We start from the raw sequence: 21,248 nt of genomic DNA on the forward strand, positions 1-21,248 counted from the left end.
TAAACTGTAGACAAGTTGTTGCTAAGTTCTGAGGAAGCAAAGCAGGATTCTAGAGGAAAAGAAGTCTGAGCTCCTTACTCAAGCAAAAGGTTTTACTCATTGCATTTGATAATTTACAGTTAACAAAACTTTTTCTTAAAGACCCTGTCCTCCACCCAAAATGTTGAGTGACATTGTAAAACACTCCCCAAACACAAGCAGGTCTCTCTGACTGCTGATCCCTGAACATTTTAAGACAAGGAAACAAATGGACCTGAACTGGATCATCTTAGAGACCTGGGAGCCCACTGACTGTCCAAATATTTCCTGTCAGTGAACTGACTACAAACAGAACGGTAGTTCTTTACAACATCCCCTGTAGATACATAGTACAGTGCATAGGCACAGTATATAACACATTTTACACCAGTATACCTATTACTGTGCAAAAGGAGAATGATTCCTTTGTGGGGGATATGTTTCCTTTATATTGTTTTTAGCGTGTCAGAAATAGGAATTGTATCATTAAAACAAGCCTGTTGCAAATCCCTCTCTGACAGAATGCAGAGCTAGCACCGGTTCACTGAGATTTATTCAGTTTCAGAATACATACGTTACCCTTCATGTGCATTCATGTTCGTGCATGAGGGGTAACGTATATATTCTGAAATAAAGTAAATCTCAGTGAACATATGATATTTCTGTCTGACATTAGGGTGAGATTGTCACAACCAAGTTATGTCCCTGACTTGGACCCTAGTGGTAAAACTAAACGGAAATAGAGTTACTTTAGTTTACACCAGCACAGATTTCCTCATATAGACAGGCCCTACCTCTTGTCCTCCTGTCCCACCCCCCTCTTTAATTTGGCTCTCTGAGTTTTGATGACTGAGTCACTTTCACCTTTGTTTCTCCGATTTCTTTCTTAATCTTCAGCTCCTGAAAGATGCTTAGTTCCTGAATCCCTGTACAAATACACTCTCCTTTCTAAGCTTCTCACCAGCCAAACAAGGTTTTATTTGTTTATTTAATTTGACATGCCGAGAGAGAAATGATCCCATTTCCTATGGATTATCGAAGTAACAAATAACTTTACAAGAGGGTAAACAAAGTAAAACTCTTGTTGAAACTCCTTTGAACCAGGGGCATCCCGTTCATGTCTCTTCCTAACGTGTTTCCCCTCTCCTCCCTGCTACATACAAGATGACTTACTGGTCGCTTTGGATGGTGGCTGCTGCCCTCAGACCGGCCTGCTTCTGGGGCTGAGCTAGTCATCACCTCCTCATCCTTCCTTTCACCAAACTCACCATGGATTTCCCACAGTACAGCCAGAAAATTCAACTCACTCTATGAATGAGCATTTTCTTGTCTTTGGCTCCACAGCCCAATTCCTCCTATCATTTTTCCATTTTTGCAAAGATTCAGAGCTAGAAAAACCAGGGGGTGAGTCTGGGAGCCTCCACAGAGATAGGGATGCCACACTGATTTTTGTTGTGAGTTCTGCCTAACCGAGGCACCCAGGCATGGACACCAGAAACCATCACTCTGCACAGACACCTCCTGCAATGTACATTTCTGAAGAAAAATAAACAAAACAACAAAAAACAGGCCTAAAATGGGCTAAAATTCAGAAGGACTTGGAGCCAGGGGTGCTGACAAGCTCCCCCCAGGACAACAGACCCCAGCAGTGTGCATCTCACATTTTTTGGGGGTGCTTATGTTTGGAGGCTGGGGCCTGGCCAGCTCCCCGGCCCCCCCCCGCCCCCAACATCCCTTTCTGTTTATTACTCCTGCCGTAATTGGGAGGCATGTGTGGATGAATTAAACATAGCAGGACAGATGAGAAAACTCTCCCTCTTAGCTGGCTGAATGAGCAAATTTAACTGAGCCTGTTACCCACTGAGTATCGTGCCGACATGCCAGGGTCTGGTTTCCTTTGAGCTCGCCCTTTCATGCGGAGTCCCTCCGTGCCCCCCGCCTTGCTCCGCACAATATCAAACAGCTGGAGTTTTTGCGGCCCCAAGGAGGAGCCTTTGCATCCGACAGCAGCAGCAGTGGGAAATTTCGCCCGGGATCAGAGAGGGACGGGGCCAACCCAGGCAAGATGGTAGCAGACGATCAGGGGGCTCTGACACCTCCCGAGGGGGACGGGTCCCCCTCCAGCCACAGGCTGTGCTTGGTCAATGCCACAGTAAAACCTTCCTTATGCCTGAGGGACTGGGGCTAAAAAGGAGGGGGTTTTGGTTTTCACACCACTCCGTGCTTCAGCCAGGCAATGGCACCCAGAAGTCCGTTCTGGTAGGTAGTTTGAAAAAATGGGTGCCAGCCTAGAGCTGGTGTCCCTGGTACAGTAACAAGGCGACTGCCTGCAAGTAGAACTGCCGCTGGCTTGTCTGGGGATGCCCCAGGGGACATGGCTGCATGAACCAGCATCCTGCTTCATCCCAAGGCATTTCTTCCAGCATTAACCATGGGGGCAGGTGGGAAGAGCAGGGTACAAAGGGTGCTGCTGCGCCCCATGTTTTCCCCACCCTGGGGGATAAACAGGGAATGTAATCCTGCAGGGCTGCAAAGTTTTTTTCCCCTAGCATTAAACAAGCCCTGGGGCACTTCTTTGTACAAGGTAGCTCTAATTCTGCTCCCCCCCCTCTTTCTTCCCACCTTTGTAAGCCTAAAACTAGTCAGGGCTAATTCAATTCCTGCTTTAATTTAGGACAGTTTACGACTGCTCTAAATTAGGAAACCACTGTTTTTCAGACAAGGCAGGTGCTAGAGGTCTCAGCACTTGTAAAAATTAGGCCACTTAGTGAGGTGTCTACATATAGATTTAGCACCTGAGGACTGTGTTACTGAGCAGCATAAGGAAAAACTTGGAATCTGGGAAACAGTTCTTTAAAAAATAATTAGACAGCGAAGTTAACATTGCAGAGGAAGGAAGTTTGTGTTCAACCTGATAAGCTTACCCATTCAAATACAAGTTGAAGAGCCATCAATACACATCCCCTTGGAACTCAAGAAACCCTGCAGAAAAATCAGTGTTGACATTTTCAGTACCCCTGCACCACCTTTATGACTGGTACTTTGGTCATAAACGAAGGAAATAAAAACCCCAAGTCCAAATATAAAAAAATGCCAAACCCTTCAAATCATCCTTATGCATGAGAAATGGGCAATCCAGGAGCACAGGCCCTTCCTACAGGGATGCTAAGCAGAAATAACTCTGAAACCTAATGATGACATGAGGATAAACTCTTTCACCTTCTTCTCTGACTGAAGGACTTCAGATTTAGAAACTACAGATCACATTTATCATTTGTGATCGGTGTATGGCAAAGATGTGAGAAACCTATCTTGGCCTTTCAGTGGCAGCAGATTTGTTTCAAACTAGTCTTTGTTGAAGGGCTTTGAAAGACAGAGGATTTCCCTGCAGCTCTGGGTCAATTTATGTTTTGGGACATGTATTCATCCTCTAGTGTGGGAGAATGCAGTGAGATAGTTTGGTTTAATCCCAAGTAGTGGTGTCATGGCTTTTCCTGAAAACTTGTGCTTGAGACACTTTCCCTGAGAGCAGGCACCTGCCAGCAGGGATGGTTGGAAGAAAATATCTTTTCCTTTTTATTTCATTTTCTCCACATCACCTCTAGAGAAGCTACACACCTTATGGGTTAAGAAAAGGAGTCGGTCACCCTCCTTGAAACCAGCTGGCTAAAATCATGCATAGGCTGTTTTACCTCCATAGGAAGGGGCTGTCTTCATTTAGCAAAATATTAGCCCCCGTGCTTTGGGGGAAGAGTGCAACTTGAAATAAACATCTGAGTGCATCTTACTTAACCTGGTTGCATGTGAAGTTTTGCCTTTTACAGTCATTTCTCTTCCCCCTTCTTTCCCTCCCTGCCTTCACTTCGGCTTCAGGCGTCTTGACATCCTGATCCAGATGGTCTGTCCCAGGTCCCACAACAGGGCGAACAGGATGGGGACCACCTCCTGGAGGGAATGAGCCTGTGGGTGATGCCAGCCAGAGAAAGCACCTCAGGTCCCCTCACAAACATTGGTTATACCTGTGAGGCAGCTAAGCTGATGCTTGAACTTCAGCCACACAACCTGGGGAACTGAGGCACGTACGTGAGGACGGGAATTGCCTAATGCCACCCAGCAGCGTGTCACCACCTGGGCCTGGAGGAGGCAGGGCCCTGGGCTGTGCAGACCCATGGCAGTGCTCGTATATGGCTGCTTCTACATCCGTCCTTCCAGCAGGTTCCTGGTGGCATAGGGACAGGCGTACAGACAAGGTGTCGCTCCGGGGGAAGCTCGACAGGTGGTTGGAGCAATTTCTGTGCAGCTTTCTGGGCTTGGTCCCTCCTGGGAAGAGGGGAAGGTCTCCCAGGAGGTCTACCGCAAAGTGCTGTTTATCACCAGCCCGTTTCCTCATAACCAACGACTGCCCAAGGCCCCGCCGCTGCCATCAGCGCCGTCCGGCTTCACAGCCAGGACAGGGCGGGATGGCCGCCAGCGCAGGGACTCCAGGGGGATTCTGTCAGCCGCCGGGCCCGGCCGGGGCAGCCACTGCGGTCAGTGAGGAGGCCTGGAGGCCACCACCGCCCCACGGTCCCCCTGGGCCTGGGGGAGCCACAGCCCCCCCGGGACCCCGCGGCGGGCGGGCGGCCAGCACCGCCCAGGCCGAACTTCTCGGCCCAACTTTCCCGCTTCCGCCTGCCGGGGGGAGCGCGGCGGGGAGGGCCCCGCGGTGCCGGCGGCCTGCTTGGGGGTAGCACCGGCCAGAGGATGCCGGTTAGTGTTACCGGAGGGGGACGGGGGGACGGGGGACGGAGGCAGAGGGGACGGGGGTCGGCCGCTGCCTGGCTTTTGGGGAAGGGGTTTTATTTCGAGTTTTCTCCCTCCTCTGGCTCCTCCTCTTCTTCCCTCCTCCTCAGGGGGAGGGGAGGAGGGAGGCTCTGGGGCAGGAGTAGCCAGAGCAGGGAATTGTTTGGGAGTTCAGTCATCCAAAAGCCGTCTCCCGTATGGAAGGTCTGGCTTCCCGCATCCCGGCGCCTCTTCCCTCCTCCTCCTCCTCCTCCTTCTCCCGCCGCGCCTGAGCCCTGCGCGGCCCCCCATCCCCAGCGGCAGCCCGCAGGAAAAACACAACCACCCCCCAAACCAAGGGCCCCCACCGTCCCCTTCCCCCCCAAAACAGGCTTTTCCCTTCTCTTTTTTTCTCTCTCTTTTTTTTTTTTTCTTTTTTTTTCTTTTTTTTTTTTTTTTTCTTCTCTCTCTGTGTGTGTGTGTGCTGAATTCCCCGCAGATCCGGCCTGGAAGTTCCCAGCTCCTGGAGTTAAGCCTCTTTGTTGCTTCCCTTGGTTTGGGGCATCTTTGTGTTTCCCCCGCCTGCTCCGCTGGAGACCGCGGTGAGTGAAGCGCCGGGGCGCGGGCCCGGCGGGGTGGCGAGGGGCCGGGAGGGCGGCCGTGGCGGGCGGCGGGGCGCAGGGCTTGTCCCCCTCATCAGCCGGCCGCAGCGGTAGCCAATCTTTGTGTCACAGTTTGGGAAGTTGGTGTTGGGGATGCGGGGATGGGGGTCTGCGTAGGGAGACCTGACAGGGGAGGCGGGGAGGAGACCCGCTGGTCCCCACCGGTACGGGGCTTGTCGCTGAGGCAGGTGAAATGTGGGGGGCTCAGCCGTTTCCCTCCACATCTTCCTCCTCGGTCGGTTGGCGTTAATGGAGGGCCCACTGCACGCACACACCCCGCCGTGCTCCAGCGCTTGGCTGAAACTTCCCCAAAAGCTTGGTCCACGACATCGCCCCGTCCTCACCGCAGGCTGGCTGCTTGAGGTGGGATGGTGTGCGGTGGAGAGAGGGAAAAGCGGTGCAAAATAAACCCCAGAGTCATCCTCCGTTGCTCCAACTCTTGTCAAAAGCTGATGGGAGTTTGCAGGCGAGACCCAGCTCGTGCGGATGCGAAGGCATTTCGGTTTGTGCCCTGTGAAGGGGCTGCCGCTGCAAAGGAAAGCGGGGGTGGGCAATCTGCGGGTAAAATTGTTGTCCTTGTCTCATGAGACCATAGAGTTTTTAACCCTGGTACCAGGATGAGGAGCGATTTGGGTCAGGGGAGGTAATTTTCTGCTAAGCGGTGAGATGCTGTAGGATTTGTGCACATGTGCCTCGCTGCTTGGACTGCAACTTTGGCAGGTCCGCTGGATGGTGACTGTAAATAGAAGATGTGTTGGGGAGAAAGTGGGATGCTGAATTTGTAGCCATGTCCAAATGAGACTCTTTCAAGTGCTCTGAAGATGTTAATACTTACTTTGAAAATTAATAGCAGACTTTAGCCAATGCCCCTGGCTGGCAAAAGGTAAATACAAATCTGGTATCTTTGGGCACTTCCCCAGCTAATTCTGGTACCCCAAGTATTATTTCACTGGCATTGTGCGAAAGGCAGTTCAGGTCTATTAAAGGGTTTTTTTTGTCCTTGTTTGTTTTAAAGAAACTCTCTTGTTGACCTCTCTGCAGCATTATGTGAGTGGGATAACAGGAATACACACACACACACACACACACACGCTCTGTGCCCACATGTAATTCCCAGCATGTCTTAAATTGCTTCTTTTTCTTAGTGCCCACTTCTCTTAATTTCTACATCATTACCGTCGTGTCTTTTTCATACGTTCATTTGCAATCTGCCATTAAAGTTTCTTTTCCCATGGGCTAAAAAACTACCGTGGAAAATATTAGAAGAATGTGGGCGTTTTGTAAGTAGGATTTTATCTTAGTTTTCTTTTCTTTGGAAACTAACTGCCTCAGTGTGTATACGTTTAAGAGGAGTGTTCTTGCATATTTATGCATATATACATACATGCAGACACTTTTATTTAATGGATTCAATATTGAGGTTTATGGGAGGTATTTCAGCAGAAACATCATGGGTTTGCAGTGAAGACTTGTTCCGTTTATTAAGTGACCTAAAGAAATGAAGGTGAAATAACTTTCCATGCTAATAGGAGTCATCTTGGGATCTTCTGAAGTAAATAGGACAATTAGGGAGAGCTGTGAGCTCCCTGCTGGGTGCATGATATTCTCTGACAAGAAATAAATGGAGTTTTGTTCCATGTACTTTTCTTAACCCTCCCCTCTAGATACAACTACAGGGATTCATCCTGCATGTACAACGCAGACGAGGTCCCAGTAAATGTTTGCTGCGAGGGCTGAAGTCAGATACAGTGCAGTTCTCCTGCTGCTGTAGTTCCCACTGGGAAGATGAGGCAGGTTTATCTGAAGGGTGCACAAGGGTCCCATGCAGATTTAAAAGGCAAGTTCAGTTTTGTCCCTCTCTTATACACACATACCCCCACAAGACCTTTCTTTGAGAGATATCCCAGTACAACTAGCTGAATCTACACACATCTCTTCTCTGCTTGGTGCAAAGAAGTATTACGGTGAATGTATGTGCTACAAACTGGTGTGTAAGTCTTATGGGTGCTCTGTATCCCTACAGTCTGTAAAATACAGCTTTTCTGTACCTTGTAGTGACATGATACAGAAGCACAGAGCAAGAGGTTCTTAAAGATTGCAAAGGGAAACCCAGTGCCTGCTGTTTGCAGAGGTCTTTCCAGCTTTACGAGTGTGAGACTCCCAGCTTGGAGTTTTGCTCTGTTGAAGGACAGGTGAATCATTGCCCAGTCCCCCTCACTCCTTGAAATTCTGCTGTGTCCTCAAAACCAACAGCAGGCAGATCACTCCAAGCCTTCAGTACCAAACTGGGAGCCCCACAGTGCTTTCAGGATGCTGGTACAGCTCCTTCCACCTGACTAGGACCAGCAGAGTTGGCCCTTTGGGAGCCAGCTGGAGCCTCTGGCTGAGCAAGGAGCATTGCAGGTGGGGCCGTGAAGCGAACAACCTGCTTTGTCCCCATCCTTGCCAGTGATGCAGAGGGGAAAATTCCTTTCCTGGGTTAAGAAAACTAATCCATTTAGGGCAGACCTGAATTTTTGTAGTTTCTCGTCATTGTTACTGAATGGCCACACTTGACAGAATCACTGCCAAATCTACCTGCCAGTGCTTCCCCGCCTTTTCCTGAATTGCATGTTCTTAGAAGCACAGAAACCTTGCAGTCTGGTAACAAGCACAGGAAGAAAAAAAAAAAAAAAAAGAACTATTACCACTCCTACCTGGGCTGTGGGTCAGGAAGGGCACTCTTTAGATGGAAGCTTGGGTTTGGATGTGGAGGTATTTGGGCTGTGTCCTCAGCCAATGCACATGCCTTGTGTGAGCTTAAACAATATCCTCCGCAGCCCTGTGCCTTAGTTTTCCCGTGCAGAAAATGGGGCTAATCCCTGTGCCAGCGGGGTGAGTGCTGTGGCGGGGCAGATATTGCCATCCATGTTGACTCTTGCTGGCCAACCGGCACCCACCCTCGTGTCTCTCAGAGCGGAGCTCAGGCACACCAGGGAGGACCCGCTCTGGCATGGTGAGCCTCCTCGGGACTGTCACAGGGGTGGAGAGGCACCTCCACGCCTCTGAAATTCACTCCCTTTTCCCAAGCAAAGACGGGCTGTCTCCCAACCCCCCCGCCCCTTGCGTGCTTTACAAAGCAGGGAAGCAGTGGCAGGGAAGAGTGCACTGGGGACCCCGTTGGTTCTTTTAGTCCACATTGGCCCACAGGTGGGTTTTCAGAGACCTTGGGCTCAGTTAGTGTCAGTTCAGTTGCTTAGCCTGCAAGAAGTTACAGCAGCAGTAGGCCAGCACAATTCCAGGTTAACAAAGGTTTCTTCAGCAGTAAATAAGGGTGGATTGTTCATCTTAATGCCCGAAACCGAGTGCCTCAGAGGTATGAGGCACAATTCCCTTGGACTTCTTTAATGTGTAAAGATGACTAGATGCATTACTGCTGGCATGTTTATGGACCAAGGCTTTAAACCGTTACCTCCCGGGCTAAAAACTTTGCAGTGCAAAGTCTACAGTTAAGATGGGATATCCCACAAGGAAAAAGCTCTCTTGCAAAATCTTTGGAGACTTCCTGTTTCTGGTTAGACTGAAAACATCCTGAGGGAAAAACCTGCTGCTGTGTATTTTGGTGCTCCTGTGGTCAGTCTTGGTTTAAGAGATTGTTATGTATCCACTTCCTAGGCCATGAGAACAATTTAAGGCGAATAACGTCTAAATGAGTTGCAGATCCTTAGGTAGAACAGGGGTGAATATCATCTTCCAGTTTTCTAAATGTACTTTGGGTAATTTTTCAACAAAAGGTATCACAAGCATCTTTTTTTATTTCCTGCTGTTTGGTTTAGTTCCTCTTGGCTCTGAATCATACGACATTGTTTCTGGTGCTTCATTGGCTGAAGAGTGTGCTTGAAGCTGGTTTTCTGGAGGGATTGTTTGCAGGATGGGAAGCTTTCAAAATTTGCTTTGTATGCATATTTGCTCATAAGAGTTTTTTAAAATCTGCTCTCCCCAGCAGCATGCTCCTAGAACACGGTTGTATGAGTGTCCATGGGAAGCTAAGACAAAAAGAGAGTGGATGCAGTGGAAGCAAGTCAGCTGAAAAGCTCAGAAAGATATTTGTTGCAGGGAAAAAAAACACTTGATGCTTACACAGTCCCAAAGCTGCCACAGGTGGCACAGGGCTTTCTGCATAAACAGGGAACAACAGATCCCTGCCCTGAGGATGCTGCAATCTCCTTTTATTAAAATGGACTCTCTTCTTCCTTGCAAAAGGATAAATGGGATGGGAGGCTCAGCTGTCCCTGATGAGGTTGTTAGCAGAGCACCTGGCACAGCACAGACAGGGTGCCTGAGAGGGGCTTTCAGGGCTGCTGTTGTGTGTTGCAGGAGCTCTTGAGTAAGAGGCAGTGCCAATTTATTTTGGCACTGGTGGGATCGATGGAGGGAAATGTGCTTCAGGGAGCGTGTGGGACGTGCTCAAGCTTCTTCGCCCTCCTCATGGGCAGTGTGCCAGCGCAGAGGTGAGAGCCAAACTTTACCCTTGCTTTCTGCTCAGCTGCTCTGGGGAGGCTGCTGCCCTGTGGCCAAAACCCTTCCCTGAGCTCCCCTTAGACGTGAGGATGGTGACTGCACCTTGTGCCCGTGCAGTGTGGTGGAGGCTTGCTGGACGAAGTCCAAACCACACCACAGCATGTTGCCCCTATGAAAACCCACTGTTGTTGAGTTCACAGAGGTTTTGGGCTGTGGTGTCTCTATATATGTCTGTGAAAGCCAGATGGTGTTTTGGAAACCAGTCATTTTTCATTAACTTCTGTGCCTGGTGTAGGCAGCAAGTCTTTCACTCTGAGCTGGCAATGCCATTCTGGCTCTCTAAGGTCCACTCTGACAAAGAGATTAGCCAGCAGGTCGTACTCTTATGCACAGCCACAGTCCTGGGGCCCTGCCAAATGCAAGGATGTGTTCACTGGTTGCAATGTCAGCGAGTCTGAACAAGCTAGTGCATCTAAAGACTGTGCATCAGGCCCTTTTTCTGCTCTTCAGGTCGTAAGAGTGGAGAGGAAAAGGGTGTAGAATGCACGTCAAAACTGTCATTAGCTTTCAAATATCAAAATGAGGTTGCTTTTTATTTTTCTTCTAGCTAACAAAAGGACAGGTTCAGCAGAGCCCTGTGAATCAGTGTGTTGAGCTTAGTGTGGTTAAGAAAGCTTGTGGTGATATAAACCTACTGAGGCTGTCTTTGAGAAATAAACCTCAAATGTGGATATGCTGGCCTAGAATATAGCATTTATATGCAAAACGCAGCTTCCTCGGGTAATGTCACTGTGATTTATCCTGGTACTTTTAGGTAGAGCAGCCCCCTCGCTTAGTGATGCCAGTGTTGTAGGGCGCAAGCCTGGGATGTGAGGAGAGCTGGGTTTGGTTCCCCGCTGCTTGCAGATTTCCCCTCAGGTTGGGGCAGGTTGCTCTCCACCTGCAAAAACCTGTAAGTGGCACTTCCCTGCCTCCTTGTGGTGTTGGGAAAGGGTCTGCTGGAGATCAGGAGAGACCAGAGGTTTGCTGGCTCTTCAAAAACCTCTGGGATAAGTACCATGGTTGGTTTCAGCAGAGCCTCCTGTGGCATTGGCAGCCCTAATGGGCGGCTCCTGTGGTTGCCTTTAGGGACATCGTGCTGGGTGGATGTGAGCTCTGTAAGGGCTTCGTGACGCTTTTGGTTTGGAGGGTAGGCTTGGCGTGCGGCTGTAGAGAAGCCCCTCTCTGAGCGTGACCCTTGGGGAGTGAAGCGTAGGTAGTAGCACTACAGCTGCAGTGAATTTATGGCTCCAGCCAGCGGTGGTACAGAGAGGCCATTGTAATCCTATGTACTGTACAGCGTACATCTCAACAGGCAAAGTGGCTCCTGAGTTGGTCCATGCCCCCCCCTCCCCACCCCGTCCCTTCACGTCTAGCTTTATGAAGTTCCTCCCCTTAAATTGCAAATTTGGCCTTATCTTCAAAGAAGCCCTTTGGTGCCAAGCTTTTAAAGGTAGGGAGGAGGCGAGAGTAAAAACATCAAATCCATTAACAGCCCAGTTGCCAGAGAAAATGTTTTTTAAAACAAAATCTGAAACCTTAGTGTTTGAGATCCAAAGCTGAGACTGAATACAAGTATGGGCCTTGTCCCTGGAGAGTCGCAGCGCTGGTAATATGCTGGCAAAGACCATGGAGCGAGGATTCTTGTGCATGCACGCACACAAATAGACAATTATTTGGAAGCCAATAGTACACTGGATGCTGAATAATAGTTTATTTCATCTAGTGCCTTCTGTCCCAAGTTGCTCCCTGAGCTGTAGCTGACGTGGGGAGTGTTCTTGTCGCTCCAGCCCTCCGCTGGATGGCAGTCCCCTCTGGGGCAGGAAGGTGGTGCTTGGTTGCACATTCCTCAGCTGTGGGTGGTAAAAAGGACTAGCTGGCCCTGCTTCTTTAGAGCCTGCCGCTGTCAGTGAGGGATTCCTTTGGGCCCCCTGAATGGTGATGGGAATGTGATTTTTATTTTTCTTCCCCCTAGAAGAAAGCCGCTTGTTTAACAAACCCAAGCAGTGTCAGATTGAAGGGGTGGGTTTGAGTCCCGGCATCAAGAGATGTTTTCAAAACCATGCTGGGTGGGATTTTTCAAAAACACCTGGAGTGACTTTAATGATGTGGTAGAGAGTCAATGAGACTTGTGCACTGAGAGACCAGACAGCTCTCCCCTCAATTTTAAGCACAAAGTCACATTTGGCAGGTCTGTGGTATGGTCCTGCTGTCACCAATGTAACAGCTGCCCAAATTAGTCCTGACCACCTACTCCTGCCTGGAAGTGGACTGTTTATTTCAAAAGTGGCTATCGGGCACATCTTTGCTTGCAAGCAGTTGAAGTGCAGCTCCTAAGCCAGAACCTGTGGGCAGAAGGAGAGCAAGATGGCCCAATTATCCAGCTGTAATGGGGTCTGAATCCAACGAGGAGCACCTCATCACTGGCTCTTTCTGGAGCTGTGTGGCATGGCCAGCTAGACCACGGGACCCTGGCAGGAGGAAGGCTTGATACCTGCTAGCTTTTAAGTCCCTGTGGGGACTTGCCCTGCTTGGCAAGCTGAGGGGTGTATAGGTATCTGGCTTGTAGCTGTCAGCCATCTCTGGACCTGGAGGCTTGTATGATGGATAAGACAGGGCTGTGAGAAGCTGGAGCGTGGAGGTCTCCTCAGAGGCATGTGAGCTGCTCTGGATGTGTCCGTCATCACTGTTCCATTAGCTCTGATGTTGCTTTTGGGGTGTCTGGAGCTGGACTGAAGGGAAAGGGTCTTTGCTTCCCAGCAGGCGAGGAGCAGAGCTCCTGGTTGCGTGCCAGCTTGTGCCTGAGCACTTCTGTAATGCTATAGAGACAGTCCAAGGCAGCACAAGGGCTAGTTGCTCTTGAGGACCTTGCAGCTCTGGACATTGACACCCCAGCTCCAGGCCCTGCCAGAGATGGCTGCCCAGCCAGCAGAGAGGGAGAAGGTCGCAGGATCATGGTCAATGGTGCTCAGTGACCATGTGGCCCATTAGCTCGATGACAGATGCTGAGAAAGGGCGGTCAGTACCAACACATGGAGCTGGAGCTGCGGCAGCCTGGGTGTGTGCTTGCTGACCCTGCTTCCCCCTTGAGAGGGGAGCGGCCAATTTGGGGAATTATTAAGGGAAAGCAGTATTGTTTACATGGCTACAGCAAGACGAGCCCGCCCTGTATCTCACAGGACAGTCTCCAGTTTACTAATGAGAGCTGGCTGTACTTGCCTGGTACGCAAACACGCAGCACGAGCCGTGGGATCCTGCTGATTGAAACCTGTTGTCTTTTGTGAGAGCAAGGGTCAACTGTTTACATCATGTAGCAAGTTAGGCAGGAACATACTTGATAAATGTACGGTTGTCCAGTTTTCCTCACAATTGCCTGGACTGCAGGTCTGGGGAGGAGAGAAAAGGAGCACAAAGAGAACAACGTCAGGAGCAATGTGGCAAGCTGTGTTTATCGTTGATGCCTGACCTACACTCTACCCTATAATCTATCTCCCCCGGGATAACTTTGGACATCCCTAACCTCTGAGCCACTTGAAAGAACCACCTTTAAAAAAGTTTCCCAAACTAGTGACCAAGCAAACAAGCAAAAGTTTCAGCAGCCACAAAAACGTGAGTATAACCCAGTTTTTGCATAGCTCCAGCATTGAAGATAAGTAGAGCTTTCTTAATATTGACTCTCTGGATGAAGGCCTGAGAAAGGCCTGCCATGCCATCTTCCCCATCACTGTATTCCAAAACCAAAATTATTATTTGGATTACAGTTGTATCTACAGGTTTTAACCGAGGCTGGGACCCAGCTATGTTAGATACCATGCTAACTTGTAATGAGAGATGGTTCCAACATCCCCATTCTAAGCAGCAGGACAAATGCAGAACAGGAGGTAAAAACAGAGCATGAAAAATGACATGTTTTCCTTGGAGTGACTCAGCAGGTCAGGACTGGAGCTTAGTACAGACCCCGCGTTGCCTGATACCTCGTCCTGTGCTCCATCCTCCACCTTGCCCATCCCTTCAGAAGAGGAGGTCAGAGCTGAGCATCTCTAGGGCTTGTCTGAGAGCTGCCTGTCTTGAAGCTAAGAGTTGTCCCATAGCAAAGTGTCATCTTCCTTAGCCCTCAGCTCACACAAGTCAAAAGTGATATGCCTTCATGCACTCCAGTAACTGGTTGCCCAAATGGGGCGCTTGGAGCTGCAGGTGGTGTCAGTAGCATCTTGCCGCTGTGGTGTGCGTCGTACTGGGGCGGGCAGCCGGTCTGGCAGAGCTGAAACTCCTGCCTGTCTTCAGAAGGCAACTGAGTAGGAGGTCTGCTGGGGCACTGGGGGAGCAGCAGGTGGAAAGCAAGAGCGCATGGCTGAAAGGGAAGGAAAGGAAGTTTTCTCCTGTCAGCTAGTTTTCAGTTGCGGCGTCATGCTTTGAAAGATAGCTGGGAGAGCAGAGAGCCAGTGTAATGAAAGTGGTTTGCTTGCAGCATGCAATCTCAAGCAAAACAATCTCATTACGTAAATATTGTGTGCCTTCTCTCTCAGGGGGTCTGGGACTGTGCTCCTGCTCTGGAGGCACTGGCTTTCGGCGCGCAAGCTGGCACTCTAACATGCTGCTAAGGCCAAGTCTGTGGCTTGCGCTGTGGCCCGGGTGCAAGAGATGTTGCTTAGCTCTCTGTGGTCAGGACAGAGGTACCTCGTGCTGTAGGGAGCTGCAGGGAGAGGGCTGAGGAGCAGCAGGGTTACAAAGAGCTGCTCTTCCTGAGACCTGCAGGCCATGTTGAGCATGTGACTGGGGACACACGGGGGTACCTGAATGCTAACCCAACCCCTGCAGGCACAGGTAGCCCAGGATGGAGCAGCTGTGTGGACACCAGTGGCAGAACACGAACAAAACCTAGCTTGATGGGGTAATTGGGAACTATCTCTCAAGGGAATAGGATTGTTTCAGTGAAACCTGGGCAAGTTCCTTCACCCTTCCTTTTTTGTCTGACTTAACAGCACTGTTTTGGGGAACAGGTGGGAATGCATATGCATCCTCTTCTGGCACCTGTTTGTTTGCAAAAAGCTGTGGGCAAACTCCTGGGGGCTGCTTGTGGCTATGCCCTGCTGCTGCCCAAATAACAGCTTGAACTGCTGTCAGGGGCTTTTCGCTTAAAGGAAAGCTTTGAAACATATTGGTTTTAATGGCACTGTGTTGCCAGGAGCTCTTTGTGGCTGGATGAAGATACGGCTTCTTGCTCTGCTGTCAGGAAAAGGCTATCTGAAGCAGGACTCCTCCATTTTGCAAGTGGGTTTGATATTCCCTCTGCAAGCCACGTAATTTAAGTACAGACAAGATCTTAGATGAGGTGCTTGGGGCCTTACAGTTCCTTCCTGGCTCAGTCAGTGCCTTGGGAGTGAAAGAGTGGTGGGAGATGCTAGACAGCTGCACAGTTATGTCTTTTTCTTCTCTGTTGGTCCCAGGTCACCCCTTGTGCATGAAAGACTGCAAGAAGACATCAACATAGCTGTTGCCTTCGTTTCTGTCTAGCTGAATTAGGCAGGCCGTGGGACGGAGAAGGTGTCAAAAGATGGGTTTGTGCCACCCATCGCTCCTCATGCTTGGGGAAAATAATCTCATCCTCGCTTCTGGCACACACATCCCTCTTGGTTTCATCAGGGAAGCTTTTTTTTGCCTGAGACCCCACAGTGGGGAGGGGAGAACAGGATTGCAGCTGAGGCTGCTAGCATGCCCCTGTTCCCCTCATGTGTGTTGCCTCCCAAGGGACGCAGGGGCTGCCGCCAGGCCCTCATACCCCCCTTTCTCCCCATTTTCTGTTTTTAATTTCCCCTCCTCTGCCTGAGGTCCTTGTGCCGCCAACAGCAGTTGCCGGGGCTGAGAAAGGCTTGTTGGGCCACATCCTGAATGTCCCTGCCCTTACTTGTTTTGGGGGAGGCTGATAAGGAACAACTAGGGGTGCTTCCCCAGGCATCAGCCCGCTGCCGGAGAGGTGCTCCCAGCCCTCGCTGACCTGGGGCAAGTGCAGGGCGCCGGCGTGTTGGAGCGGGTTCGGGGAGCCCTTGCCCGGGCAGGGTGGCTGCCTGCAGTTGCAGGCAGGGCTGCTGCTTCCCCAGAGGTTATTCTGGAGAAATACCCTCCTTGAAAGGAGAGCCATGTCTCTCCTGCCCTTCTTTCCCCCTGGCTGGTGGATTGGGGCTTGGGGGTTCAAAAGCAACATTTTCACATTTCTGCCAATGTTTGCAATCTCACAGCCCTTTGCAAACTGGGAGGGTTTTGTGTTGACCTGTCTCCTTACAGGCAGCCAAAGAAGCAGCTGAGTTGGGCCGGTGGACATGGCACGCACCAAGGTGCCAGTGTGTGCAAGGCAGCTGGCCAAAAAACCTCAGTGAGCTGTTAATAAGCCACAGGTTGACAGCTTTACCTGGGAACCTGCCACGTTGGGCTTCTAGAGCTTTCTGCTGAAGAAATATATGAGTAAAGTTGGTGCTAGATAAGGATAGGGAAGGCAGACCCTAGAATAAAGATCCGTAGAAAGGCACATCTGTTATGGACCTCAAGAGATTGCCCCCACCAGAGGCATCTTGTGTTTTTTCTGAAGGTCTCCTTAACTACTTGGGAGCTGAAGAAAAAAAAAAATCATTTTCCATGTAATGCTTTTGTAGGTACGTAAGACCAGCAGAGGTTTATCTGTGGCTTTTACAGCAGAGGTTGTCCAGAGCCTTGAAGCTGCAATGGATGTGTTCCCCTCTTGTATGGGGAAGGATGGTCCCAACAGATGTTTGTTATCAGCGAAGTGTAGGAACAGGCAAATTTCAGCTGGCGAGAAATGCAGAGGCAAGTTATTGTTGTTTCCCTGTTGGGCTTGCAGAGGGAATTCTGGAAGCTGCTTTTTGTCCCATTGTTACGGTTTATGTTTATATAGCTTATCTCTTTCATGAGGGACTATTAAATCCTGCAGTGTGTTGTGGATGTGACTGTGTGAGAACAGCTTGCTTTACCCATCGCAGGGCAGAGTGTGCCAGCTGCACAGCTGGATTTAAAACCATGGAGCAGCATTGCCTCAAAGCTGAGGACTATTTTTCCATAAAAGAGTTTATGGTATTTTCCAAATTAAGAAATGGTCAATAATTCCCCTATTGGCAATTCTAAGATTGTATTTCCCTTATATAGCTGAGTTTTCCCAGTTGCTACAGGGAGGGGGGGAAGTCCGTATTCCTTTCCATTTCTAATATTGCATTTGTGGCCTGTAGCAAGTGACAGTATTTAACATAATACGGAGGGTAGGTACTGACTTAGCTCGTCTACAGATGACTTTGCACTGAATAGTGAAAGTTTTTTTTTTCAGGGGTATTTAGTGCTATGGGACAGTCACAGACTTCCCTCCTCAAAGAAAGTGTTGACAGTCTCTGTAAGCAATTAGAGATAAATGTCCTTGAGGCAGAGGATGTCTTTTTATTGTGGCTTTGTAGAGTACCTAATACTAAGGTCTTAAAGGAGCCTCTTTAAAATAAGAGAATCGAATACTCCTTATGTTCCTTTACTGGACAGTAATGTAAGGATCTTTGGAAGATCCAAAGAGTTTTAAATTATTTTTTTTCCTGGTAGACAAGCAAGAAAATGTCAGAGGTTTGCTGTGTTCTTGCAGACTACTGCTGGGTGAGTCTTAGTAGAGGATGATCTGATCTTTTCTGTGGAATGCCTACTGGTGTCTTTCAAGCAAAGGTGATTTTTTTGTGTGAAAAAGACTTTCTAAATTGGTAAAGCAACTCATGGTACAAAAAGCATCTTAGTCCTTTGCAGCAGAGGAAGAAGTAGACTTCTTGGCTTAGAGTGTCGCTGAGGCTTTTAAGAATTTCTTGGGCTGAAAAATGCACGTCAGTAGATGGAGAATAGATTCACTTCTGGTCTGCTTCTCCTGTTGTCATCCCCCAAGGCCCAGGGGCTGATGTCGTTTCTTCTTCGTCTCTTTACTGCTTACAGCTTTCTCCAAAAATGACTAAACATATAAAGCAAGGATTGGGTTTGGGGGTTGTTGGTTGTTGGTTTTTTTGTTTTGGGTTTTTTGGGTTTTTTTTTCTTCCCATATTCTAGGACAGACACTGACCACAGTCATGTATTTGTTTTTCTCCCTTACTTCCAAATGCAGTCACATAACAATAGCCTGGAAAAAAAAGTACTGGAAGCTATTTGGTCATGAATCTGTTTCCTTTTTTGGGCTACAAGGAGCGAGTCAGCATTTGGGTGAGGAGGCTGGGAGCTCCAAGGCATCTCTTATGAGGTGAAGGGGGTTTAAATGGGCACCATCTTGGTAAAATGAGAAGTACTATAGGAAGGCAGCTTCTTGGGGGCAAGCGCTTCCCTTGCTCCACGTGCAGAGCCTCACACTTGAAGCCCCTTTTCTCAGCTGTGCCCGAGACATTATTTGCTATTTACGTAATCGTAGTGTCTTGTACAGATGCTGCTGAAGAGGCTTTGTCTGCCACTGGCAGGCAGGGATGGGCTAAAAGAGAAATGCTGCCTCCCGTATCAGGCTTCTTCAGAAGTGGGCGACTGTTTGCTTTCCTTAACGGATTGTTAATAGAGGGTGGTGGGTGGTGTTGTCTTTCTTGTTTATTTTATATAGTATGTCATGACAGATGGTGATTTTGAATGTTGACTACAGCTGTAGAAACTGATTGCTTTCTAAACTAAGTTGCCTAGGACTAGGAGCTGGTAAGATGCAGGATGGTCTGCAAGGGAGGAAAGCCGATCAGAGTAGCAGTTGGCTGTGTTCTCTTGTCTCTTCCCTGAGGAGCAGGAAAAGAAGTATTTTGCAGACAGAGTTGGGAGATATGTTTTCAGTGTCTGGATCTTTGGGTTTTGGGAGGTGGTTATCACTGTTTACAAGGAAAATGAAAGTCATCAGGTGGGACGAAATTGAATATATGATTGCTCTATCAGTCAGCGGAGTGGTTGTTAAAATCTCAAACAGTACAGGCAGTGAAATCTTGAAATTGTATTGATGGTTCAATGGATTTGGTCCTTATAGGAGAGAAAGTGAAAGCAAGTGGAGCTTATGCATACTGGAGAAAGCATACTGTCTGATAAAGGCTAGACCAGTAGGTAAACTTTTCAAATCGCAGGAAATTTCCTTGAAGTATTTATTTATTTATGGCTTTGTCGAAAAATTTTCAACCAGCTGTGTTTAAAAATATAACAGTAATGAGATACTTAAAGGAGTTAATCTCTCCCTGCCGTTGACATGCTGCAGAGCGCCAGCTATAGCACAAAGAAGCCCTGGGGAATCAAAATGGCATAGCCCTGCAGCCTGTGAGCCAAAGTCACACCTTGGGAAGCCAAACCCTGGAGGGAAGCACTGGCCTGTGGCAAGCTGCAGGGATGCTGGAGGGGTGACCCTTTAGCCACCCTCCAGAGGCAGCAGGCTCAGCTTGCCCAGCTCTTCAGGGCTCCCCAAATCTCCCCAGTTCCTGTACATGTCCCCCCCAGCCACTTGTCCTCAGGGCACCAAGACCCAATTTTGTCTGCGCTGCTGGGAGGCCTTGAACTGTCTCTGACACCCCTGATGGGGAAATGCTGGAACGAGGAGGAAAGGAAACCAAGGGCTTTTGTACTGAGGGAACAAAAAAACATCCTCTGTGTCTCCCTGGGTTCAGCTATTACAGACTCTCCAAAACGGACTGGTGGTGTGTTTTTTGGTTTTGGGTTTTTTTTGGGTTTTTTTGGTTTTTTGCTTTTAAGTCCTTCTTTAGCCAATGTGATTATTTTTTTTATATTCCCCACCCACCCCGGTCTGGAGGGTGTCTCTTTGGGAGATAGAGTCAGTCTGGGGCTCTTCATTTGGCCCATCCAGCTTATCCATAGAGCACGCACAAGCCCTCTCCTCCAGGCTCATTTCCTCCAGGATTCCCTATGGCTTTGCAATGGCCAAGCCTTTGTGTTTGGTATCAAAGGCGGAAAGGCCAGCAAGGGCAGGTCAGCGTGCTGTGTCCTCCAGCCCTCTGCCCGTGGGGGCTCAGGTCGGGATGAGGGAATGCTGGGAGGGCTGCAGCAATGAGGGTGGTGAGTAATGCGTGCAGTGACTGGCAGGGAACAGTGCTGAGGAAGAGGATGCCTCTTCACACTATGGTGGGATGGCGCATGGTGGACTGGAAAGGTAGAGCGAGTTAGGTTTGGTCCTAGGTAGAGAATCGTGTGCAGGAGTCTTGTCTCCTCTGGGTCTGCTGGTTTCAGCTTGAAGATGACATATCACAAGAGAAAAATGTCCTCTCCCCACTGCTTCCTTTTTCCACCACTGGTAGCTAATCAAGATTCCATTTTAATGACTTCCCTCTACTCTCTCTGCTTCCTCTCCCCCTGCCCCACACATGCCTTTTTTTTTTTTTTTTTTTTTTTTAATGCATTTCTTTTTGGCAGGAGTTGAAACGCAAGAAGCGTTTGGACCAAGATGAAACCAGTGGAGGAGCATGTTGGGCAGTGCAGTGCTTTGTTCTGAGTTCAGGGGGAGAAGAGGGGGAAGTGAGGAGGGACGACGGGATGTCGTTTCCCAGATGGGGACCCTGCCAAAGATGTTCTTGCGTTGGAAAGCAAAGAGTGATTTTTGAGGTTATACCAGGTTTAACCCTTTGTCGTCCCACTTCTGCCGTGCAGGGAAGCACCAAAGCCCTGGACCTAAAATACGGCTGTGTTCTGTTATGTGGCCCAGGTGACCTGAATGGTCTCAAACCAAAGTCTGCTCCTGGGACTAAATGCTAACAACAGTCTGAGGTCCTTGTTGGAAACCGTAACGAGTGGATGAGGAATCTATGCTTGTTTATCAGTGAAGGTCCAGAACTCGTGCAGTTGCCTCTGGAAAAAAAAAAATCAGCATGTTCCTTACAGGGATCAGGACTGCTGTGCTGTTTCCTGCCCTTCCAGAAGCTCCTGGTGGGATTTGGGATGCTGCTGAACTCTGTTTCAGCTGTTCCTGTTGAAGTCGGGGACTATTGTTGCCTCGTGATGTACAAGATGCTTGGGAAACACCTTGTCCTTTGGCCAAAGGAGCCCTGCACTGCTCGTGGTTGTGCTGGGGACTGTTCGGAGGTCACAGCGCCAGTTCTTCCTCTCTGTTTTGAGCCAGCCTCCTGTGCGAGAAAATTGTGTTGTCGGAAGGTGTGGGGTGTGGAAAACCTCCGCAGGCATGTACTGCTCTGTTTGTGACTGCCTTGGGCCATAAATGTTGCATGTTGTGTAGGCTGCTGATTTAATTGCCCCAGGGATGTTGCACAGTAGCAAACTGAGGGTGAG

General features: G+C 49.2%; 1 protein-coding gene across 4 annotated transcripts in view; it reads left to right on the top strand.

The window, feature by feature from the left end:
* The first annotated feature begins 4,847 nt into the window (after positions 1–4,847).
* Positions 4,848–21,248, top strand: part of BOC (BOC cell adhesion associated, oncogene regulated) — a 56,994-nt gene continuing 40,593 nt past the window's right edge. For 2 of the 4 annotated variants that reach the window (XM_056341336.1, XM_056341337.1), the window contains exon 1: positions 4,848–5,381. The gene's annotated coding sequence lies outside the window, so the exon portion shown is untranslated. The remainder of the gene's footprint in view (positions 5,382–21,248) is intronic. The other 2 variants (XM_056341339.1, XM_056341340.1) reach the window with 1 other exon arrangement.

The sequence above is a fragment of the Falco biarmicus genome, chromosome 5 (genome assembly GCF_023638135.1).
Source record: "Falco biarmicus isolate bFalBia1 chromosome 5, bFalBia1.pri, whole genome shotgun sequence".
Taxonomy (NCBI): domain Eukaryota; kingdom Metazoa; phylum Chordata; class Aves; order Falconiformes; family Falconidae; genus Falco; species Falco biarmicus.